Source organism: Nannospalax galili, unplaced genomic scaffold (assembly GCF_000622305.1).
Source record: "Nannospalax galili isolate Female #2095 unplaced genomic scaffold, S.galili_v1.0 scaffold281, whole genome shotgun sequence".
In the NCBI taxonomy this organism is placed as follows: domain Eukaryota; kingdom Metazoa; phylum Chordata; class Mammalia; order Rodentia; family Spalacidae; genus Nannospalax; species Nannospalax galili.
The window spans coordinates 2,261,237-2,284,728 of NW_008349068.1; the positions used below are offsets into that span (position 1 = coordinate 2,261,237).

General features: G+C 36.8%; 1 protein-coding gene across 3 annotated transcripts in view; it reads left to right on the forward strand.

Annotated features, from left to right (window-relative positions):
- Pard3b (par-3 family cell polarity regulator beta) overlaps positions 1–23,492 on the forward strand; it is a 1,142,550-nt gene that overhangs the window by 466,644 nt on the left and 652,414 nt on the right. The gene's annotated exons all lie outside the window — the stretch shown is intronic.

Here is a 23,492-nt window from a genome sequence, read left to right on the forward strand (position 1 = left end):
AAAAAACAGAGGAGTTGGTTTACAAATTCTTTCCTGCTGGTTTATTCAAACAAGAACAGTTCACCTGGTGATTTTGCTCAGAATTCTTGTTAATAGTATTTGTTTTGAAAGTATTTGTAGAAAGTAAAAATAAATATTCTTTTAAAATTTCTGTCAATTACTACTCCAAGAAAAATAACATATCAGCTTTTGTTGATACATCTTAGAGATAAGTTAAGGTCAGTTTAACAGTATGAAGTTTCTGAAAGCCTACTAGTATATTAGTACTTAAAATAGTTTTTATTCCTGTTGATATGAACACAATATTCTGAGATTCCTTGGTTTACCTCTTAAAACTTAAGCTTTGATTCTCACAGCAGAAAGACAGACATATTTCCCATTTCTCAAAAGGAATCTGATTTTTCTTAAAGAACACACATATGCAGTTGTAAAAATTGGACTATCAAAATGGTTCGGCAGATAAAGGTACTCACTGCCAAGCATGGTGACTTGAGTTCCATTCTGGAACCCAAAAGATGAAAAGAACCCACTGCACAGCCATGCCATGGAGTACATGAACATACATTCACACAGACACATGGACACACAGACACACATACAGAGAAACATATACACAGACACTAAATATCTAAAAGAAAATTTTAATTGTAAAAATTATATAAAATTATATATAACAAAAATTAAATATATATATAAATTATATATGTATATATAACTCATTTTTCTCATTTGAAATAAAATATCTACTGTTTAGTTTATATATGACCATGCTAAGTAACCCAATTTTGTCTTTATTTTCTGAAAAACATCTGTAGTGTCCCTTTTAAACCCAATCAAATGGAAATTAATGATTTATGGTCTTTATGCTCATCCTGCACTGCCTGGAATCAAGTCAGCAAAGCAGCCTGCTGGACTGGATAGTAGAGGGCTGGTGGGTAGCTGAGCTTCTCTAGAGCCACGACTTGGCTTCAGCAACCTGTAGCCCCATCACTCATTTGCATGATAGATGCCTTTTTATCCTTTATACAAATGATATAAGAGGAAAATTGGGCAATAAAGGAAGACGAAAGGAGAAAATTGTTCTTGCTTGTTTTAATAGTCTGTTTATAAGCAAGTGTGGTGAGCCTCAAAAGGCTGAACCTCAGGGGATCCCTGCATCTGGAAATGTGCTTTCACCTTGCTCTTACTAGCTTTTCAGGGAAGAGTGTTTGTTTTCCTTGTGCTTCTTTGGTTTGTTTTGTTGGATGATAAACAAAATGATGCTGACTATAAGAAGAAAAGTAAACTGAATTTCTCCTCCTATCAAAATGGGCTCTCTCAGAAAATGATTTATTTTATTTTTGTTTTCTTCTGTTTGCTCCTGTGTGCACATGTGTGCAGGTGCCTATGGCGGCCAGAAAGAGGATGTGAAATTCCTAGAGCTGGAGTTATATCTGGTTATGAACTGCCCAGCATGGATGATGGGAACCAAACTTGCACCTACTGCAAGAACAAAATGTACTCTTAACCATTGAGCTATCTCTCCAGCACCATTATTCCCATAATACTTACTGTTTTTCTAAGACAGGGACAGAAAATAATAGCAATTCAATGAAGAATATATATCAGACACTTACCTGGAGAGAGCACAGTGAGTGACTTAAATCCTTTACTCCTTTATTTGCCATAACTCTTTTAAGCCTCAATGGTTAGCCAGTCAGGGTTTAGTATTTTCTTTTGGCAGATTACATAGGTACAGTGAGGTTTAGTAGCTCATCCAAAATCACACACCTTTCAAGTAGCAGAGCCAGAACTTGAACTCTGGCTGCCTCCTCTGTTAGAAATTATTTCACTGTACTGCTTTTGATATGATATTCATAAAGCAACTTATTGATATAGCTTTCCTGGAGTGTACTTTGTGAATATATACTAAACCTGGAAAAGGCTAAAACATTTTGGCTCATGCCCAGTTTATTTTGCAACATATAGTAAATGATGAAGAATACCTGACATTCAATTGGGTGATGAATGTTACCTATATACCATTCATCCCAAAACCTTGGCATCATCTCCAGTACCTCTGTAATCTCCTAATTCCTGACTTCTCTTTACTTCTTAGCTTTCTTGTACACATTCAGTGCAGCAGGCCAGGATGCTGCTAAGGCCCCAGATTGACCTGCATCTCCACAATGCCTGCCTTTTTCAATCCTGCTGTTACCGGAGCTACTATGTCTGATTCTATGATTCCTCTACTTCCATGACCTAAAAAGGCTCCCTATTGCCCACAAATCATGAAAGTGCTTAGAAAATGCCAGTCACTGAAATCTGGTCCTTCATGGCCTCTTCCCACTCTGTTCTTGTGGCCATTGTAACTGGTTCTGCTTTTCAAGGGACTTATTCATCCAGCCAAGTACTTCAGAAACAGGGACAAATTCTACTGGTGTTCTCACTCATAAGGCCCATTCAGTAAATGACAAATGTAATCACTATCTGCTCACACAGCCTTCTTACGTAAGGAGGCACAAATTAAAACATATTGGGAATGAAGACATTTTTATATTTAAGTTATATCGCTAAAATTTGTGTGTTGTTACTGATACACAGAATCGGAATATACTGAATATCCAATATAATTTTATATCTCTTTCTCCTACATAAGATAGCTATGAAGGTCGTCCATCTATCCTTTCTTTATCTTTCAGGTAGAATATTCACGCACAGAATTTGCTTAAGTTCATATTCACAGTGTCTTCGGATCTTCCAAGTTTGGCTTAAACTCTAGCCACCATGAACTACTTGCCTTTATCACTTCCCTTTCAATCTCTATGTCTCTGTGTTCCCTTTCCCTGACTCTCCTCTTTGCCTCTGTTTATCTGATGAATTCATTTGAGCTATTTATGTCCAATCTTAAATTCTATCTTATTTGGAAAGCCTAGTATAAATCTTTAAGACAGTAGCACAAATGTAGAAGTATACTTCCAATTCTTCATTTAGAGATAAAGGGTTAAGGGGATGAACGTCAGAAATCCTATAAGATAATGAGATATATATTTTTAATTTACAAGAGGAGTTTTTAATCAAGTAGCAACAACATAATTCAAACCTCATTCATCTAAATTATTCCTGCCATGAATTTTTTAGTGGATTTTCTAATGACTGACTGACCCCGACTGAGTTCCAACTAGCAAATTACTCTACTACTTCATGATTCTATAATTCTGAAATTGGTCTTTGCCTTTTCTCATATATCCTAGATAACTAACCCAACAAGACAGTTTAGAAATGAGAGCTGGTGGCTGGAGCAGCAGGTAGCATAGCAGAGTCATAGTCCCAGAATCAATTTGGACTTGAAATTACCTTCTTCAGTCTATCTGGAGCCCTTTAGTATTTCTGAAGTTATTTTCAGCGATTCAACAAATATTTGACCCTGGTTAACAATAACATTTACTGATTACTTGCATTCTAGATGCTATTGCATTCATGCCCATCTCTGAACAAGTAGGGTTGAATGACAGAGTGCAGAAGCTTGGTGAGGAGGCAATAAGCAGAGCCCAGATGCTGCTTACATGTTCTAGAACAACCCCCCCCCTTTCGTGTGTGTGTGTGTGTGTGTGTGTGTGTGTGTGTGTGTGTGTATACATGCTTATGTCAGGGGAACTTGCATCAAACTAATATGCAGTTTCCATAGTATGGACATTTCTGTGCCTTTTTCGATATTTCTAGTCTCTATATATAGGGTCATAAGTAAATAAACAAGCTATTGAGGGCTTTTACTTTGAGCTTTGGAAGAAGAGTCCTTTAGTCTTTCCCATGCTATTCTTCATGCTGTATTTTTGATCAGTGGTACCCTACCCTCTTTTCCCCAAAAGATGTTATGTAACCATAGCCCAAGGTTGGCACAAATCTTGTTCCTTGAGAACAAGTAACATGGAGCTGGTCCCAGACCCTAACATTTTTATCTAGATGTGTGTCCTAAGCCATTACACTTGTCTTTGTGAGGACTACATTTTTCCAAGCATAAATAAGAGCCCATTTCAATTTGTATGGAAATGAAAATTCAGAACCAAGGTCACCACTCTGTTTCCTCACACTCAGTTTTGTCAGTTATAAAGTGAGATATGATTAAAGCTTTTTAGCTTATGTGGGATGTGATTGTCCCAGAAATATTTCATTAATACCAAGCTGAGTTTGAACCCAGCTCCATGCTCTTGTCAATTTCCATCCCATGGCCCCAGTTAATTAGGAGTTTTATTTTGTGCCTTTTGGTAATTTTCTCAGTATGTCTTCATCGAAATTTGCTATTTTGGGTTCAGACTTACATGATAAGATATTTCTTCAGTTATAATTATTTTATCGGTGCAATTTAAATAGTGTTTCAGGATAAAAAGTACTTTAAATTTGGCTATTGCCACTCTTGTGATCTATGTTACCTAGATGTAATGCAATCTGATTAAAGTTTGGAGTTGCAAATGGTATTAGCTTTATTCTCCCCTGTGTGTTAAACTTTGAAGATGAGCTACTTTCTATTTGAAAGTGATTCTTGTTTAGGAGACTTGAAAGGTACCTCAGATGTTTTATTGTTTCCATGTGTGTTTGTGTGTCTTCAAAACAGAAATGGAAATTATGATTATATGTTTGTTATAATAGAATTACATTCAAAACACTCAGTTCCTCCTCTTTATTTTCAGTAGTTCTCAGAAATCATTGTGAAGCTTTGGATTATTGTTGGAAATTGGTACCATTTTCTATCTGAGTTTGAACAATTCAGGGCATAAAGGCAACATATGGGAACATTTTTCTCAATTCTTAAGGAAACCAAATCCCTTTATGGCCGTCATCTTTGGGAAAACGTAAAGAAGGAGGAAGCTTATTCCTTTAATTAGGTTGTAGTGTGTAAGTAGCTGCTGTGTCCATAATGTGAATTTAAGTCTTGGCATCTGATCCTAGACAAACACTCACACCACACACATAGCAGAACTAAAGCTCACGGTTGGCTTGTGCTTCTGAGGAAGGCTTTGAATCCCGACTACAAAGCACATAGGCTTGTGAGCATTCCTTGTTGGAAATGCTCTGCTGCGGGCTGGAAACCCAGACTTAAAATTACCACAGAACTGAGGTCATTTGCTTGGGTGAATCCATAAGTCATAATTTGGTCATTGAGTTTCATCCTATTTGTTTCTTTTGAGGCTGATTATTCAAAAGTTAGCAGCTATAGAAGAGCTTTTCTTTCTTTCTTTTTTCTTCCCTGGGAGCCTGGTAGGTTTTCCCATGCAGGCTTAGATGAATGATGCTGTAATTAGCTATGGTGACCTTGCTAGGCTATCATCCATCAGTCATGGCCACGTAGTCAACAAAGTGTGTGCTGCTTTCTGGTAATGACGGTAACTAAATCAGGACTAAGGAGGTGACAGCCTGTCTACTTACTCTGGGCAGCATTCTTCTGCTGCTATTGTTATTTTGGTTTTTATTTTAGTTTTTGTTTTCAGGGTAGGTGAAAAGTTGCCCTAAGGAAAAAATATCAGGTTATTCACTAAACATCTAAAATGCATTGGAAACTAGCCGGATCATACTAGTTAATTGAAAGAATAAAGTTGACACCTAAGGCAATCAGATCCTAAGAAATATTAAACACTAATTACCACACAGGAGTAATGTTTGTTTTTATTTAACTAAGTACAAATATGGCTGATATTTTCATTTCTTTTTTTTTTCAAAGCTGAGGACCAAACTCAGGGCCTTGTACTTGCTAGGCAAGAGAAATCCCTAAGCTTATAACTGATCATTTGGATATGCTATTTTTAATATTTGACATCACCTCCTGTTGTAGATAAATGGTGGTTATAGTCAGATTTTATGGCCAAGCAATCAGTTCATAGTTTATATAAAATATAGCATGAGAGGCTTATGTATAAAACATTCTTTATTCTTATAAATGGATTTTAAATGAGATATTATTTATTAAATGATATATTGTACATTTTAGGATAAATGACTAAAATACCATCCTAATTTCTCTTTTTATTTCTCTATTTTATATCCATTTAACCTTTTATTTTAGTTTTATTTCAATTTTCATTTTTAACCTATACCTTTGTCCCCTTTCTTTAATATTGCATAAGCCTAATGGCTTCATTTAATACGTAAATGAATGCTTGGTTGGTTATACTCCAAATAGAAAATTATTAGGAATTTACATTTAACCTAAAATATAAGAGAATACCTAAAAATCAAGCTCTCCTTCTTCATCTTTTCCAGCTGTATTTTCTAAGTTGATTATGTGACCTCTTAAAAAAAAACAGAGCTTGCCACCTCGCCTTTGGCCTCTTACCAGTGCTGGACGCACACAGAGATGGAGCCTGCAGATCCTCTGATAAACAAACGGAATGAAAGGTCACTTTTCCCACTGTTCACTTGATATTAGACCCCTGGGTTTTTAAGCTTCTTTCGCAGATTGCTTTTAATAGTAAGGCCAGCAAAGCCATGTTTGCAGAGGCCTAGCCCCTAAGTAGAGAAAATATTCTCAGGGATGCTGTTGTACTCAGCTTTCTGGAGCTCTCTGGACCACTGATAAAATCATTTGTGATTTGTCTTTATAATGAAAGAGAGAAGGGGAGAAAATAACTAAACAACCAGTGCACATACCTGATGCCTTCTAACCTCCCTGCCATCACAGCCCCCAGCGTTTTTCCTCAGGACCAGTCCTCAGGCCTCCGCTCTATTCCACGTGCTGTGAGGCAGCCAAGACAAAGCAGGCAGAATTGCCCTCTGCTTTTGAAGCCTGTGTTTACTATGTCAGTTAAAGTACACTTTTAAATTGCTTACCTGTATCAAACATTTCCTAATGAGTTGACCCAGAATTTTAAACATATAACCTTTGTGGATATGAAATATAGTTTTTGTAATTCTCTCATTACTGTAACCAAATTATTTGTCATAAACTTCAGATTTTCTTCTGCAGTTTATATTTCAGCAGTCTTGCTGCCAACCCTACAGAGGGCAAAGCTTCTTTTGTACTAATATTATAAATACAAAGTTTAGTCTTTGGTATTCTTTTCCGTACTTCTTTGTGTGTGGGGTGTGTGTGTGTGTGTGTGTGTGTGTGTGTGTGTGTACACAGTTCTTTATTTCTTTCCGCCCAGATGGGTAAAGAAAAAAATCCACTAATTTAATTATTTACAGAAGATCCATCTTAAGGACAAGTCACTCAGAGTTAGCCACGCTTTTATGACTAGCTCAGGATTTTCTCATTTGCTTTATCTGATAAAGCCATTTGATGAATTATGCCCCAATGTATACACATTTGGTTATTTCCTTTTTCTGTGCCGTATTTGAAATTGTACTGCGATACTGATTTGGTCCAACAAAAGTAAGAAATCCTAAAACAGCTTGAGCTGTTCATACTCACATGCAAAGTGATAAGGAGACTGACAGTCCTTGCTTAGCAATTGCTGTGTAAGAAAAGCTATCTCTCTTTTGTTTGCCCCCTATAATGTTTGCCAGATAAAAGAGCAGGACCTCCCAGCTATCACCATCACACCTTGTCAGTCTGTCTTTGGAAACCTACATCCATATTATGGTACACAAAACAGTGGCCCTCATCTGTTTAGGCATTGGCTTAAATTTTGATAGCAGGAATAAACAGGTAACTTTCTAAACTCTCAGGATAAACTTGATTATTATTCTGTGTAAATATGAGATGTTATAAACTTCTCAGACTCTGCAAATGGAAGAAATTGAGGACTCTTTTCCATGTATAAAATTAGGGGAAAGGAAATTATGTGGTACATCCAATTTTCTTTTTGTTTATATGGAAGACTTGGCTATGGTTATATGATTCATGTAAGTGGAATGTATTGTGATCAATGAGAGTAAATGGGCTTTTTGCTTTATCCCAGCCTGTAAAAAATTTTAATACTTTTAGGTCTTAGTTAATATTGTCTAAAAGAAACCTTAACTTTAACATCCATATTTATAATGTCTTTTTCTTCATCTCCTAAAATGTAGCATAGACAGGAGCAAGCTTAGTGGTTCAGTGTCATCTGGTGTTGTATAACTGTGATGATCAGTTAAACCCTTCTTGTGTTTTGAAAATAAATAGACTTTCTACCCTAGAGATGTGAAAGCATGAGGCAAACTCCTTACTTTAGTCACAGTTCAAGAATCATGTCCTTTGACCTCATGACTTTAGTTTGGTGTTACAGTTAACTGCCCTTGTAGAAGGGAATTCAGCATCTGCACAGTTAACATCTGCTCTGTTGGGAAGACTGGGCTTAAGAATGTAGCTATGGAAATCAGTATATTGAGTGTCAATGCAAGAGAAAATGGTGATGTGCCTGTCACTGGCTTCAGTTAATCAATAATTATTTATTGATGGCTCAGTAGATGAAAAGCATTATGCTAGGCTACCAAAGGAATATAAAATAACACAAGTCACGAACTCATTCGCAAGCAGCTTGGGTGATTTTTTAACTTGGTTAAGATTCCATTTTCATAATTTACTGCTATTGTTATAATACAAAGGCTACAATTACAAAACCTCATCACTGAAAAGATCATATCTCATAAGTTCAGATGCTCACAGTCCTCATGTGCACCATTAGTCATGTGCCCTATCTCCCCCTAGCTTGGTTGTTTGTCTTTTATTTGGATCTCAGTTCATAGACAGGTAGTAATAATAAAATGCTATTTTTTGCTTATGTGCAATTCTGCTATTTTTGTGAATTACTAGGTTAGACAGTGGTTGACTTTAAAGCAATTAGAAATACCTCAGCTCACAAGTCTTTCCAGTACATCCAACAATGTCCTCTACTGCCCAAGCAAGGTCTTCAAAGATTTAATAGATTTTGATGGATGACTATCCTTCCAACCACCTAACCATCCATCCATCCACCCTTCCATTCATCCATCTCCCTGAAGACACTCCAGGCAAATGTGCTCTATCGTTTCTAAGCAGTGAAAATTGAGACCAGTTACACTGGGTGAATTCAACAGGTACACTCTCCATAAGGATTACTTATTCCTGGCCAGGCTTGGTGGTGCACACCTTTAATCCCAGCACTTGGGAGGTAGAGGCAGGTGGATCTCTGTAAGTTCAAGGCCAACCTGGTCTACATAATGAGTTCCAGGCCAGCTACAGAGAGACCCTGTCTCAAAAAACCAAATATGCAGCCATTCTCTTATAAACAAACACATATATACACACTCATCATACTCCCACACATAAAGATAACTTTTCAATAATTTATTGTCTTCCAAAGATTGTCCTTGACTGCATTATTATCTTCTTTTTTAATTTTATTTTTTTATTTTATGTGTATGCATGTGTTGCCTGCATGTAGGTAAGTGCACCCGTGTGGTGCAATGCCCACAGAGGTCAGAAGAGGCTGTCATATCCCCTGGGACTGGAGTTATTGACAGTTGTTAGCTGCCATGTGGGTGCTGAGATTCGAACCTGGGTCTTCTGCAAGAACAACCAGTGTTCTTCACCGCTGAGCCATCTCTCCAGCCCCTATTATCTTATTTCTAAAAATAATATCTAGCATTTGGCAGTTGTCACTGACTTGATACCATAATGTTCTGACAGTTCAGCAAGGTAGAACATTACTAGAGGTTAGGCAAGATTCTTTTCTACAATTCATGTGTCCTCAAAAGTAGCTATTCTCCCCTCAATACCCAAAATATTTGACTTCATTTCTCATCGAAGGTATTTATAAAACAAATAGGAAGGGAGAAGTATAGAACTTGTATTACATATTTGCTTCATAGCAGTGTGGCATCAAAATGTAGATCATAAGCCCTGAAGCAAGTCTAATCCAATATGATTTTGCCACCTACAAGCTGTGTGAGTGCAGGGAAGTTACCTAACCTCCCTGTGTCTCTTTCCTTGTTTGTAAGACATGAGTAGTAATGACTTGGTTGTGTTGTTATGAGCAAAAATGAGTTCATTTGTATGTGTAAATGTAAAACACTTGGACTATTACCTGCTACTTAGCAGGTGGAGTAAATTCCTTAGTCAGTTATTTTCATCATATTTGTTGGTCATTTCAAGTGAAAAATATGAAATATCTTTACATTTATGCGACAGATATTTTCATCTGATTCTTGGTTCTTCCTGTTTCCCATTTCAACTTTCCACCCATGAAACCATATTCTCTTTTCATAAATATAGATTCTGGTATCTTATGTCTTCCTTTAAACCATGAAATTAAATTTTTATATGTATTATCTTCAGGTATACAAGATAAGAGGTAAAATGGTTTATTGACAACAAAACAATAGCCAGGGATATTAATCAGAGTAGTGTGTCTAATGACTGCTAATGTTTGTGCAATACCTTCATGACTGTTTTTAGAGATTTGCAGGAGAGTAATTGCGTTGATCCTTCTGATCTTTATTTAACTCCAGTATTTACTTTTATGTTCTCATCCCAACTTAGCATATAGTTTGTAAAAATTTTCCTTTACCGTTGTGGAAGATGCACATGCTGTCCATGTTTTAGAGGGCCTTCCCAAAGAAAAGATACTTTTTGATTAGCTTAAGCTAATTGTAATTGCCTATGATTATCCATATCGATTAGGCATGTATCTTCTCTATTGAATATGCAAATTTATAAAATACAGATTTTGTTTTTTTGTTCAAGGTGTTCACATTCAGCACATTGTTTCTGTTATTCTTTCCTTCTCATTGAGAGATTGCATGGATCATATTTACATGCATAATACATTGACATATTAGGACTCATCTTTAGGTTATTTAGCTGTATATCAAGGTAGAAACTATCTTGATGGATTAGTTCATTTTTGCTCCCTGAAAGAACTGCTTGCCCCTTTACATAGTAGACCAAGTTAGGAGCTTAAAATGAGTATGGGTATGGCAAGCTCTGAGCTTAACTACAGAGCTCCCCAAATCCACTCCATGTTAAGCAGTCCAACATAGTAACAAGTGCCAACTGCAAGTTCACACTAATGTTGGCTTCCCCTTCCTTACCTCACAACTCTGTGAAATGATATGCCAAAAACTTCTTTGCAGAATCATAGAAATGCTAATTCATATTGCATACTGATACCAAATCATTCCAGCACTCACAGTCATTAAGGTCAAGCTGCAAGATTTTAAATAAGTGTATAGAAATCTTCCCACAACATTTTCCAATTGTATGTTTTGAAAGGAGTAAAGAACTACATCATTGTAACAAAATGATAAAAACCAATTCACTGTTTACTGAAAGTCTGTATATTTACTCAGGGCTTAAATTAGTAAATTTGAATCAGTTATCAAATAAGAAAAAATTAATATGTTTTATAAATTAGAATATATTCTGTAGGATTTGTCTTTCTGTTTGTTTTATTTTACTTGAGGTAGAATCTCAAATTACATATGTCCAAAAAGGAGAATGGTTCTAATTACTTAAATATAGAATGACTGAAGCTATTTCACCTAAGGAATACAAATAAATGGAGTAGATGTGTCATGTTTTGCTTGGATTATCTGGATAATTGCCTCTGTTTCCATCTAGTTTAGTATAAGTAGATGCAGCTTGAGTGTTTTTCAGGAGGTTATTACTGATATTCTCGTGGCAGAGTAGTTTGAACCCAAATGACTGATTGGTATAACTAATGCAATTTTGATTTTCCAACTGGTGATTGAACCTGATGATTTTTAGACAGGATATAAAAATTTCCCTATTCTGGGCTAGAGAGGTGGCTTAATGGTTAAGAATACTGATTGTTCTTGCAGAAGACCTAGGTTTGAATCCCAGCACCCACATGGCAGCTAACAACTGTCTGTAACTCCAGTTCCAGGGGATCCGATGGCCTCTTCTGTCCTCTGCAGGCATTGCACGACACGGGTGCACTTATCTACATGCAGGCAATATACTCATACACATAAAATAAAAATAATAAATAAAATATTTTTTTAAATTCCCTATTCTGGGGAGGGGGACTAAATATGATTACGTTGTATTGCATGAAATGCATAAAATTAAATAAAAATATAATAATTTTGGACTACTAAATCCTGAGCAAATATGATTGTTACCTTTATATTTTGCTCCTAACTGAGCATGTGGCTTGGATTTACACTCAACATTTTAGATTGAGGCTTTAGTGAACAATGCACACAAAAGTCTGCATACATGTCTATTGTTTAATTTTCTGGTCACTATGACCTAATAACTGACATGAAACAATGTAAGGGAGAAACATAATTTGAAGGTATTCAGTTCATCATGTGTATCAGTTACTTTTCTGTTTCTGTGACAAGATACCATGAGCATGACAACTTATAAAGGGAAGAGTTTATTTGAGCTTATGGCTCCAGGGATAAGAGTCAATAACTGAAGGGAATAGGGCATGGATGTAAAGATTGATGGAGTAGAAAGTAGTGATCACATCTTCAATAAAGCACAGGAAGCAGAGAGTGACTGCAAATCTGGCAAGGTTTAAGAACTCTCAAAGCCCGCCCACAGTGATGTGCTTCTTCCAGCAAGGCCACACCCCCTAAAGCCTCCCAAAATAATACAACCACTTGGGGCAAAATGTTCAAATACTTGGAGCCTCTGGGGAACATTTTCATTCAAACCTCCACATCATGGCAGGAAAGGAATAGAAGCAAGAGCTTCAGGCAGCTTAGCACACTCATCAATAGTCAAGAAGCAGAAATAGTTGAATACCCATATTCCTCAAGCTTTTGAATTTGCTCCCATCTTAATAAGTCTGGACCTGCAGTTCATTGAATGGCACCATTCATGTTTAGGATAGGTCTCAGGTAAATCTCTCCTGAAATGCCCTCTCAGACATGCTAGAGGTGTGTCTTCTACGAGATTCAATATCTAGTCAAGCTGACAACGAATATTAACTCACCTGTGTGTAGATGGAGAAAGGAGGACACACAATGGGAGGAGCGACTCCCTTAAGGAAACTGTAACATTATATTACCAAGTTCAATGAATGAATTCAGTTGACAATTCAAAGAGAATAATACAACTTGTAGGAAGAATATTTTAGGGCACTTTGTTATCTGAAAAAGAATTAAATGAAAATTCTCAAATAATTCAAGATTTGAGAAAAAATTGGATTGTATTCATAATTTAGTGGTTAGATTAGGAAACTAATGAAAACTATATATATATTAAAAAGGACTTGGCTTTCATTATTTGACAAGTATTAATAGATTTTTGTTAAAACATTCATAATCTGGATTTTTCAATCACCTCATCAGTCAATTAAAAATAATTATAATATGTTTCATGTATGTGTGGTTGTATTAACTGGTATCTTATCATTCACAGTTTTAAAGTTTCATATTAATAATGAAATTGACCTAAAATGGGGTAGCACACAAGGGGAAATTTAGCAAAATGACTTCATGGAATTTTAAAGTTGGATCAATGATAGCTAAGTTTCCTAAGAGAAGTCATTTTATTTCAGTATTTAATATAAATAACTTTAATATTAAACATAAATTTTGGGTAAGAGATAAGTCATAAAGGTGTGTTATTGGATGGCTAAGTTGCCAGTGATTTGGAGACATGTTTAATTTAGCAGCAAAGAATGGCAGGGGCCTGGGATTTGGAGGAGTAGCTCTCCCCTCTTGGGGACCCTAATATTGTGATTAGAAAGAGGCCTTTTTGAACACTGTATGTTTAAAATCATAATCCCACTTTTCCCCTCTTTGGGAACTCAAATAAGGCTTTAATGATGTGGATATGTAACTTAAAAGTCTCAAATGAGCTGAGGACATATAAGACAGACATGGAGAAGTCATCTGGGGAAAGCATTGTCCTTCACCACTGTTCCATCCTAGTCGACATGACTTCATAGTGTCTGGATTACCATTCCATAGAAACCACTTCATACAGCACAGCAGATATTGCCCAATTTCAATGTCAGTGTTGTAGTCCAGCAGGTCAACAACGTCTCCGTTCAGTCTTGTCCTCTCGTCTCTTTCTGTTTCCCCTCCTTCTTATTTTCTTTCATCTTTATCTTTCTCCTTCTCTTCTCTCCCTTTTACCTTCTTTTTTCTACTTTACTGCCTTTCGTTTTTTCCCCTTTAGAGACCAAACTACAAAATCATTACCAGCCAGCATTCATCTTTCCAAGAAATGTACTCTGTGTCAAGTTGTACCAAGCTTGAAAGCTTAAGTGACAGATATCAAAAGCAAGGATTTCTTGTGTGGCAGATAAATGTTTCAAAATTGACTAATGGATACTGAGCATGTACAGTTACAACCTCAAGGAAGCATATATGGTTCCCTAAGACTTGGCTGAAAAACAAATGCACCTTTGCGTCTTTGCCATGACCCACAGGTATAAACATGGTTGGAGCGTGACCAAATGGACAGAGGTCTTACAGAAGCTGGGCTAAGCATTCACTTCCCTATCTGCCATCAGTAGTACAAGGTACTCCTCATATCTATGTAATTATATTTGAGATCACTTGATAGCTTTATGTAAGCTAGATGCCTGGCAAGGATGTAGAAAGTGTGTGAAACTGACAAAGGAGGTGAGAAGTAGAAGTGTCTAGATTGTATAGCAAAGGGTTTAACTTGGTACATCCACTAGTGACCTTCGTGAAGGGGGCAGGCCTGTTAGATCTTCACCTGGCTTTGTGGGTGGTCTGCTGGTCAGTCACATAGAACTGGGTTCCTTTAGCTCCCTTCCCCTGTAAAGTGCCAATGTTGACAGAAAAGACTCCTCATAGCCTGTAAGAAAATAAACCAATCCACTGTTCCATAAGTATACTGGAAACAAAACTATCAAGATAAACTGCTGAATCATCCTTGTTGAAAACAAGTCTATGAAACCGTGAAGAGTTATGGACAGAACAAATCAGGCTCAGTGTGATTTATCTCAGCACTGGCAATTGTTAATTTGTGATAATCATCACTTTCCCTCCTGTAAATCACAGCCTTGCCTTGAGCTCTACAATCCAGTTTTGTAATATATCAAACTAAATGCAGAGGCCAGTATGAAAACCTCTCCAACAGTGACATTCATTTTGTTGTAGGGCTCAGTTAGGACTTTCTAAGTAGAGAGAAATAATCTAACAATTGGATATTATCTTTAGCAAGTATACATTTCTGAAACATGCAATTATTAGTATTGTGTGTGCATATTAGCACTGTGGATGCTTCTTATATTGACTAGGTAAGGGTCTTTCTATGTGTTTCAGTGTATTCTGTGGAGCTTTGAAAATCTCTCTCTTTGGCAAAAATCTCCTAATACGATAGGAGAATCATTGTGATTGAAATGACCTTTTCAGTGACTAATTTGACAGACAATTGATAGACAGCATTCTCTCATCTCAGTCAACCTTTTACCTCCTTGCCATGAAATGGAGGAATGAAATTTTAACTCAAGAGACAAGATTCTTAATAGTCATTTGTTGCGTTATTGCCCTCAGTGCAGTTCCTCAGATTTTGAAAGCTCTCTTCCTTTTCAAGGTATTTTTCATTACCTAGAGAAAATGTTTCCTTTAGGGAGCTGTTTCTGAAACAATAGTACAGGTGCTGAGTCAAATTTCCCAGGTGTGTAAGGGACTCTCTGAGGTTGCTAAATACCATTGGTTTGGTGTATTAAATGGCACTCTTGTGTCCTATAAGACGCAACTCAACTTTCAAAGAAGTCTTCCCTTATAATAAGAAAACAGCTTTGACTTTGACAAAATGTGGGCTACAAAGGACCCAGTTGAAATTTCCTAAAATAAAAATAATAATAATAATAATAATAAAATAAAAGCACTTACTGGTGAAATGAAGGCAGTCAATTTGCAAATAAATGTGTTTTTAAAATGTAGCCCTGGGGTAACATGCAAATTCAAAAGACTAATATTTTCTCTGGGAAAAGGATATTTTCTCTTGAATTCTAAAAATGCCACCTCAGTGGAATGTGTGTTGGTTGGGGATATGTATACTTTCATTAAGAATATTTTTATGGTAGTCCTTTTGTCAAAAAAAAAAAAAGATTATGTGCAGTTCAGAGACACAAATTGTAATGGCATAAGTACTTATTTGTTTATATGTTTTTTCAAATTATCCACTTTCTGGAAGGCTTCTTGGTCTCTGGGATATTGTCCGTTTTGAGTGTTTGTGCTGGATAGCTTTAGTGTCAACTTGACACACCTGGGTTGAGGGAGCCTCAATTGGTGAATTGCCTCTATTAACTGGCCTGTGGCCATGTCTGAGGGGTACCTTCTTGATGAGTGATGTGGAAGGGCCCAGCCCACTGTGGGTGGTGCCAACCCTGGGCAGGTGGGCCTGTGTTGCATAAGAAAGCAGGCTGAGCAGGGGCCAGGGGAGCAAGCCAGTAAGCAGCATTCCTCCATGGCCTGTGCTCCAGCTCGTGTTTCCAGGTTCCTGTCCTGTTTCCTACCTTGGGCTCCCTGATGATCTGTGACCTGGGAGATGTACGGCAAATAAACCCTTTCCTCCCCAAGTTGGTACTGGTCAGAGTATTTTGTCACAGCAATGAAGAAACAAACTAAGACAGTGTTTCTATGTCTTCAGTTCTTGGCCCAGTGCTAGATGTGTAGTGGTGAGTCTATAAATATTTGCTGAATGAATGCATGAATATAGTGAACTAAAATTAACCCCTATGTATGTTTTCATTCCATTTGTCTCCAGTGTTTTAAGATGGGCCTTTTCCTTTAGTCTTTTCAGATAGGGGCTTAGTCTTATTTCCCTGCTTTGTATACAACAAAAAAATGTTAAATATATGTCAGAAAACTTGGATATATTATCTGTGAATTCCATGTGGAGAAGTAGTTTCATTCCATTAATTTCTTTCTGGGAGCTTATGGGTTTGTCACTGTGTTAATCCAACTGGAAAGCTGAATCCAAAAGGTGGCATTTAAAGGCCTGGGAAGGAGAAGAGTTGTTGAAGTGAAAAGGAAAAATTGGGTGAGGTGCTTAGATAAGCATCTGGCAAACAAAGAGAAGGTGTAGTTGTGGGGTGCAGGGGAGGAAGAAAGCCTTGGAGTCTAATCAGAGTCCATCACCCCTCAGAGGAGGAGGAGGACACCAAAAGGGTTTTCTCATGATCTTCAAGAGAAAGAGAAACTGGTCTAGAGATGCAAGAGGATAAAGAGGTTTGGTCAAGCCGAGAAGGCAGTAGACTAGCACTTTGTGCATGATACACCATACCATGTTGAATTTAGCTTGCAACTTAGGACAGGGATGGAAATCCCACATAAGCAACGAAAAGCACCTTAATTTCATCAATAAATAACTTGTACATGACAAAAAATGCAATAGCTTTATTCAAAATTTTCAGATTTGGAAATTATCCTTCATTCCGCATTCATGAACTGGCTTTACATTTTTAAAAAGTAAAACTATATACTACTGCAGTAGACACACACACACAAAAAAAATTTTAAATCACAGTTGGGGGCTGGAGAGATGATGGCTCAGCAGTTAAGAGCACTGACTGCTCTTGCAGAGGACCCAGGTTCAATTCCCAGCACCCACATGGTGGCTATGAACCATCCTTAACTCCAGTTCCAGGGGACTCTGAAGCCCTCTTCTGACCTCCGTGGCATTGCATGACACAGGTGCACTCACATACATGCGAGCAATACTCTCATACAGATAAAATAAAAATAATAAATATTTTAAAAATCACAATCATCAGACAGTGTGTATTAGAATTTTGGCCAGGCATAGTAGTGCATGCCTGTAACTCCAGGTGAAGACAGGTACATGGCATGTTGAAGACCAGCCTGGATTATGTTGTAAATAAAACCTTGCCTAAGAAAATAAAAATAAAAAGAACACATAGAATAAATGAATAAGGAAACAAAAAGAGAGATATCCAAGAAATGTATAAGCAATAGTGTGTCCATGTGTGGAATGGCAGTTAAAACAAATGCTTTCCATTCCCTACCATACACACCCAAAGAAAATTTTACCTTGAGACCAAATTCCCTGGGAGTTAGCTTAGCAGCTATACCAGTATTTGTACATATTTCGTCTTTTAATGATGTTGTAAAATACTCACAAAATATATAATTGCACTTAACAATGTACAAAGAATTATGGCTAAAATGATCATGAAATTAGAAACTCACAAATCAGAAGGAAGGACAATTCTCTGAGCTTCACCATCTGCATGCACCTGTGCTGTGATGTAGCTTAGGCATAAATGGAAACAATGGGTAAAGCTGCAGGGAAGCAAAGGCAGATTCTTTTTCTATGTGTTCATTAATCAATCCATCAAGGTATATTTATCAAGTTCATGCTCCAGGTTCAGAGTTATACAACCAACTATGATAATTCCCAAGGTGAAAGTGGTCTTTGCTATCACCAAGCATATAGCCTATAATAAGATGTAATGGCAGAAAGATGTTAGATAAAAGTTAAGGTTACCATAAGAACCAGGACAGAGTGCCTAGCCATAAAAAGACCTGAGGAGGGGAGAGATTCAGGGAAGGTTTCTCATAGGAAGTGAGACATTGGCCAGGTGGGTGGAAGCAGAAAAAATATTCCAGACAAGTCGGTATGTTATATGTTCAAGGAAATGAAAATAGGTGAGTGTGAATCTGTTGAGGACCATGGGAAGGTGGGAGTTGGAGGGAATGATGGGAAAAGATGGCTGGAAAGTAGGAATGAACAAGATCTGAACGATGACATGGCCAAGTTATAAGGTTAGGGTATTTTACTAGAAGCCATTGAAATGTTTCTGGTTTATCAAGTATTAAGAAGCTATAATAGTCTTCTAAAATTCCTTGTTGGTTGAAAAGAGTAGCAATGCATTGAGCACCATATTCGTAATATCTGGATTAATGAGGAAGACCCCTTGTCCTTGAAGTCCCCACTGTGTCCTTTGGCACGCTCTCTTTTTCCCCTAAAATAAGTCCTTTGCCTTTCATTATACTTTTCCATGTACTGTTGTATCTCTGAGGATTATATTGTTTATAGTTCTATGGGAATTGTTTTGAATCACATAATGCTATGAAAATGCTCAGTTAATCACTTTTGCCATCCTGAGCAGTGTCAGATGTAGTTGGTACTCATTCATTCACTGCTATGGAGTTTGTATGTTTATTTGCTTATTTATTTATTTATTTATTTATTTATTTATTTGCTTCCTAATGACGTATATTTGTGTTACTTCCAAGATAGGCAGCTTTAATTTCTTGCTAGCCAAATTTTCTTTGCTGTAACAATAATACTTGAGACAAACAACTTAAGGAAAATTTTATTTTGGCTTCTAGTTTCAGAGGCTTGCTTCCATAGTCACTTGACATTATGAATCTCAGGCCTGGGCTGAGGCAGAACACTATATATGGAGTGTTACATATGTACTATGGTGTGTATAGTACAAGGCAGAACAAAACTTCCACAGTGTTATGGTTAGATGAGAGTTTAGGAGACAAGAACAAAGTACATCCTTAAAGGACACAGCGACCTACTTCCTCCATGTAGAATCCATCTTTCAATGTTTCTACTACCCTCCAAGGGGAACACACTTACTGGTGATGAAAAAATATTAGCATGAGCCCTTGTAGGGGACAGTTCAGATCTGAGCTGTAATAATTATAAACACTTCATTCATCTATTGTGGTAGTCAGTGTGACTGTTTCACTTAGGAGAAATACCTAGAAATGAAAACATTGTTCATAGAATATCTTTCTTTTCAAATGTATCAGATAGTACAAAATTGCTTTTCACTATAATTTTATTAATTTTTAAAAAATCACTAAGTGTAAAATAGAATTCCAGTTGTTCTACATGGTCAACAAAACTTAATGTAGCTATATTTTAAATTTTTGCAAATTTATAGATTTGAAATATTTCACTGTGGCTGAGCTGAAGCATATTTTAATGCAATCATTGATCGTGCAAATTTGCTCTTCATGATGCTCCTTTTAAGACTTGTGCCCATCTTTGTACTTTTTTGTACTGATTTATAGGAATTTTTACATGCTTAAAATATTAACCATTTGTGGATAGTATATGCTGCACATATCTTTTCTAACTGGGTGATTTGTCTTTCTATTCCTGTATACTTTTTTGATGAATGAGAATTCTTGGCTTCAAGAGAATCAAATTATCAGTTTTTATATTTTGATATTTTGTGTCAATACAGGGGTAATACATTCTTCTTTTAGATAAAAATTGTATAATTTGGAGCTTGGGCTGTTGCTCAGTTGGTATAGAGTCTTTGCCAAGAATGAAAAAGGCCCTGGGTTCACTCTCCAGCACTGCATAAACTAGTATGTGTGGGTGCCTACCTGTAATCCCAGCACCATGGAGCCGGAAGCAGAAAGATGAGGAATTCAAGACCATCTTAAGTAACATAATGAGCCTGATGCCAGCCTGGGATACATAAGACTCTAAAAGTTTCATAATTTCATCTATTTGAATTTTTTACCTTACACATGGATATTATGGTACATTTTTCCCTCCATATGAGATGATGACTTCTGGGTACAATGTAATATAAAGTCTTCCTTCTGTAGCAGTCCACACAACTAGTTGTGTCACATCCAAATTTCTTAATATTTCTATGCCTGTTTCTGAATGCTCTAAATTATTTCATTTGTCATTTTGTCTATTTCTATGCTAATGCTATACTCACTTAATTACTGCAGCTCCGTAATAATCCATGGTATCTGTCACTGCAGGTCCCCCATGCTGTTCATCTTCTTTAGGGATGGTTGGATTACTTCTGGCCCTTTGTTCTTCCACTTACATTTTAGAACTGGCCTGTTGAATGTGATGGAGATTCAATTAATCTATGTGTTTCCTTGGGAAAAACTGACATCCCCATAATGCTGAATCTTCAAATCACATGATCATGTCCTACCTTCTTTCCATCTTCAGTAAAGGCTGGATGTCTCTCTGCATATATGTCTTGTACGCTTTTGAATGTATTTCTGGTTACCTAACTTTTGTTGCTGCTATAAGTAATGTTTTTTTAAATTATTTATTTAATAACCATATAATTAGAAGAAGCATTTCATTACAACGGCATTGATATATTTAATAAAAATTTCCAGAGCTAAGATGCATCTCTTTAAAAATTGGCTGTAAATTTTTTAGGTTTACAGTTGAATTAATACAGTTATACAATATTGTACTCAGTATAAACCCTATAAGACATAAAATTAAATGAGGTTTTAAACTTTAAAAAAAATCTCCATTTCATTATTAAAATACACAGTTTCATACAGAAAAGTTCATTTTTAATACAATTGACAATAAGATGCACATACGTTTCTGATCTCTATATATCAGATTATTACTAGTCACAGTCAGTTACTGTCTGAGCTCCTTGGCATCTGAGCTCACCCACTTCCTAGATAGCATCCTCCCATAGCCTCCCTCTCCCCACTAGAGCCTTTATACTCTGATATCCCTGCTACCGTCTGCTGTGTTGCCAGCACCTCCAGCCGTTCCCCACTACTGTCCATCTGGTGAATCTAGTCAGCCTATCTAGAGGTCTTTATTTTAGGAAGGTCAGCTGTTCCTCATCTAGCAGCAATCGGTTCTCAATATTGCTTTAGATAAGATTGGGGTCTGCTGTTCAATTTCCCATTTCTCTGCTGCTTCTATGGGTTACTGTCTGGGAATCCCTTTGGCCACCCTGGCCAACAACTCAAAAGAAAGTATTGCCTGTCTGGCATTGTTACTTGTTATGTAGCCTTTAGCCATATATATGGGCTCTTATGAAATTATATTGACCCTTTTAATCTTTCCTTATACTTTCCTTTTGGGTGTTAAAGACATACAGTTAGCCCATATAAACAATTTATTTTTACACTTAAGGTCATTTGAGGATCTGTTCCTCAGGGGTCACATGGGCTTGGGAGAAGCCCCTGGCTCCTTTCTTTTACCAGTTCCGCCTATGTGAAGATAAGACAAAGGTCCTGCTCGACCACAGTTGGCTTTGCTTGGAAGCATGGAGGAAACAATTCCTCTGTGTTGACCCTACTCTTTATAGACTGGACACTGGTTCAAGTCCCTCTGGTGGGGTCATCTTGGCCTCCTTGATCAAAAGGACAGGTGACCCACCACCATTATAGGACAATCTGTGACATGCTCATAGTCCCCTGGAACTAGTCGACCTAGGAAGGCAAGGAGCAAAAGTGTCCTTTATGTCCCTCTGACCAAATTATGTAGGCCTCAAAGTATGTCTGTTAAATACCCAAGAAGGTTAGTTTCACCAGTCTGGTATTTTTAATTACTGTGTGTCCTGTAGATAAATCTTGGGCAAAGACCAGTTGTTCTCAGATAAACCTTACCTAGACATATATTTCTTGATCTGCTATGTATAATTTGTACACTCATACACATAAAAAATAACAAATAAAATATTTAAAAAAATTTGAATGAACAAGACAGTAAGAGCCATTTTATACTTGGTTTCTCATCCCTCCATCTGGTTTTCCCACTTAAGGTGCCCCCATTTCCCCCCTTTCTCCCTTACTAATACCCTTCTCCTATCGTCCTACCTCTCAAGCTCCTTCTTTCCCTTTATCCCCTAGGTTCCTTGTAAACCCTTCCCTCCCCCTCCCTTAAACTAACCCAATTTTTATCTATATCTCCCTTATTAAGGCCTGTTTCCTACTATTCTTCGCTCTCAGGTTCTTTTTTTTTTTTTTTCTTTTACCTCCCTGGTTCCTTTCCATTATCTTGGCTCCTGCAGTTATGTTTGGATACATACTCACTTATCAGAATTTGGTGCTAGGATCCACATATGAGGGAGAACATATGTCAGGTTTTTTTTGAGTCTGTGTTACTTCACTTAGAGTAACAGTATCTAGTTCCATCCATTTACCTGAAAATTTCATGATTTCATCTTTCTTTACTGCTGAGTAAAACTCCATCATATAAATGAACCACATTTTCATTATCCATTTGTCAATAGAGGGACACTTAGGTTGTTTCCATCTCTTAACTATTGTGAAAAGACCAGCAACAAACATGGATGTACAAGTGTCTCTGCGATAGGATGAGTTATTTGGGTATATGCCAAGGAGAGGTATAACTCGGTCAAATGGTAGGTTCATTTGTAGTTTTGTTTGTTTGTTTGTTTATTATTTTTATTTTATTTTATTTTTTTATATTTAAAAAAAATTTTTTTTTACAATTAAAGTTACAGTTTAACAATATGCAAAATATTACAGTAATTCAAATTTTTTGGCATAATGATTACAGATTTGATAAATACATTTTATATCTCATTAATAGCGATGGGGATTATACAAAAGCTATTAAAACAATTATGAGAATAAATTCTATTATCACTTAAGTATCTAAAGCTACCCTTTATCTTTGCGTTCTTCCAGAATGATTTGTTCTTATTCTTTACCTTAATTTGAGGGACTTCAAGAAGATACTACCAGAAGGGCAGACAGGGGGGAATGGATGAGGGTGCTGACAGCACAGTAGACAGTGACAGGGATGGCAGAGTATGGAGCCTCTAGTGGAAGAGGAAGGCTGTCTATCTGATGAGTTTGTATTCATGCTCAGATGCTGAGGAGCTCAGAAGGTGGGCGACTGTGAC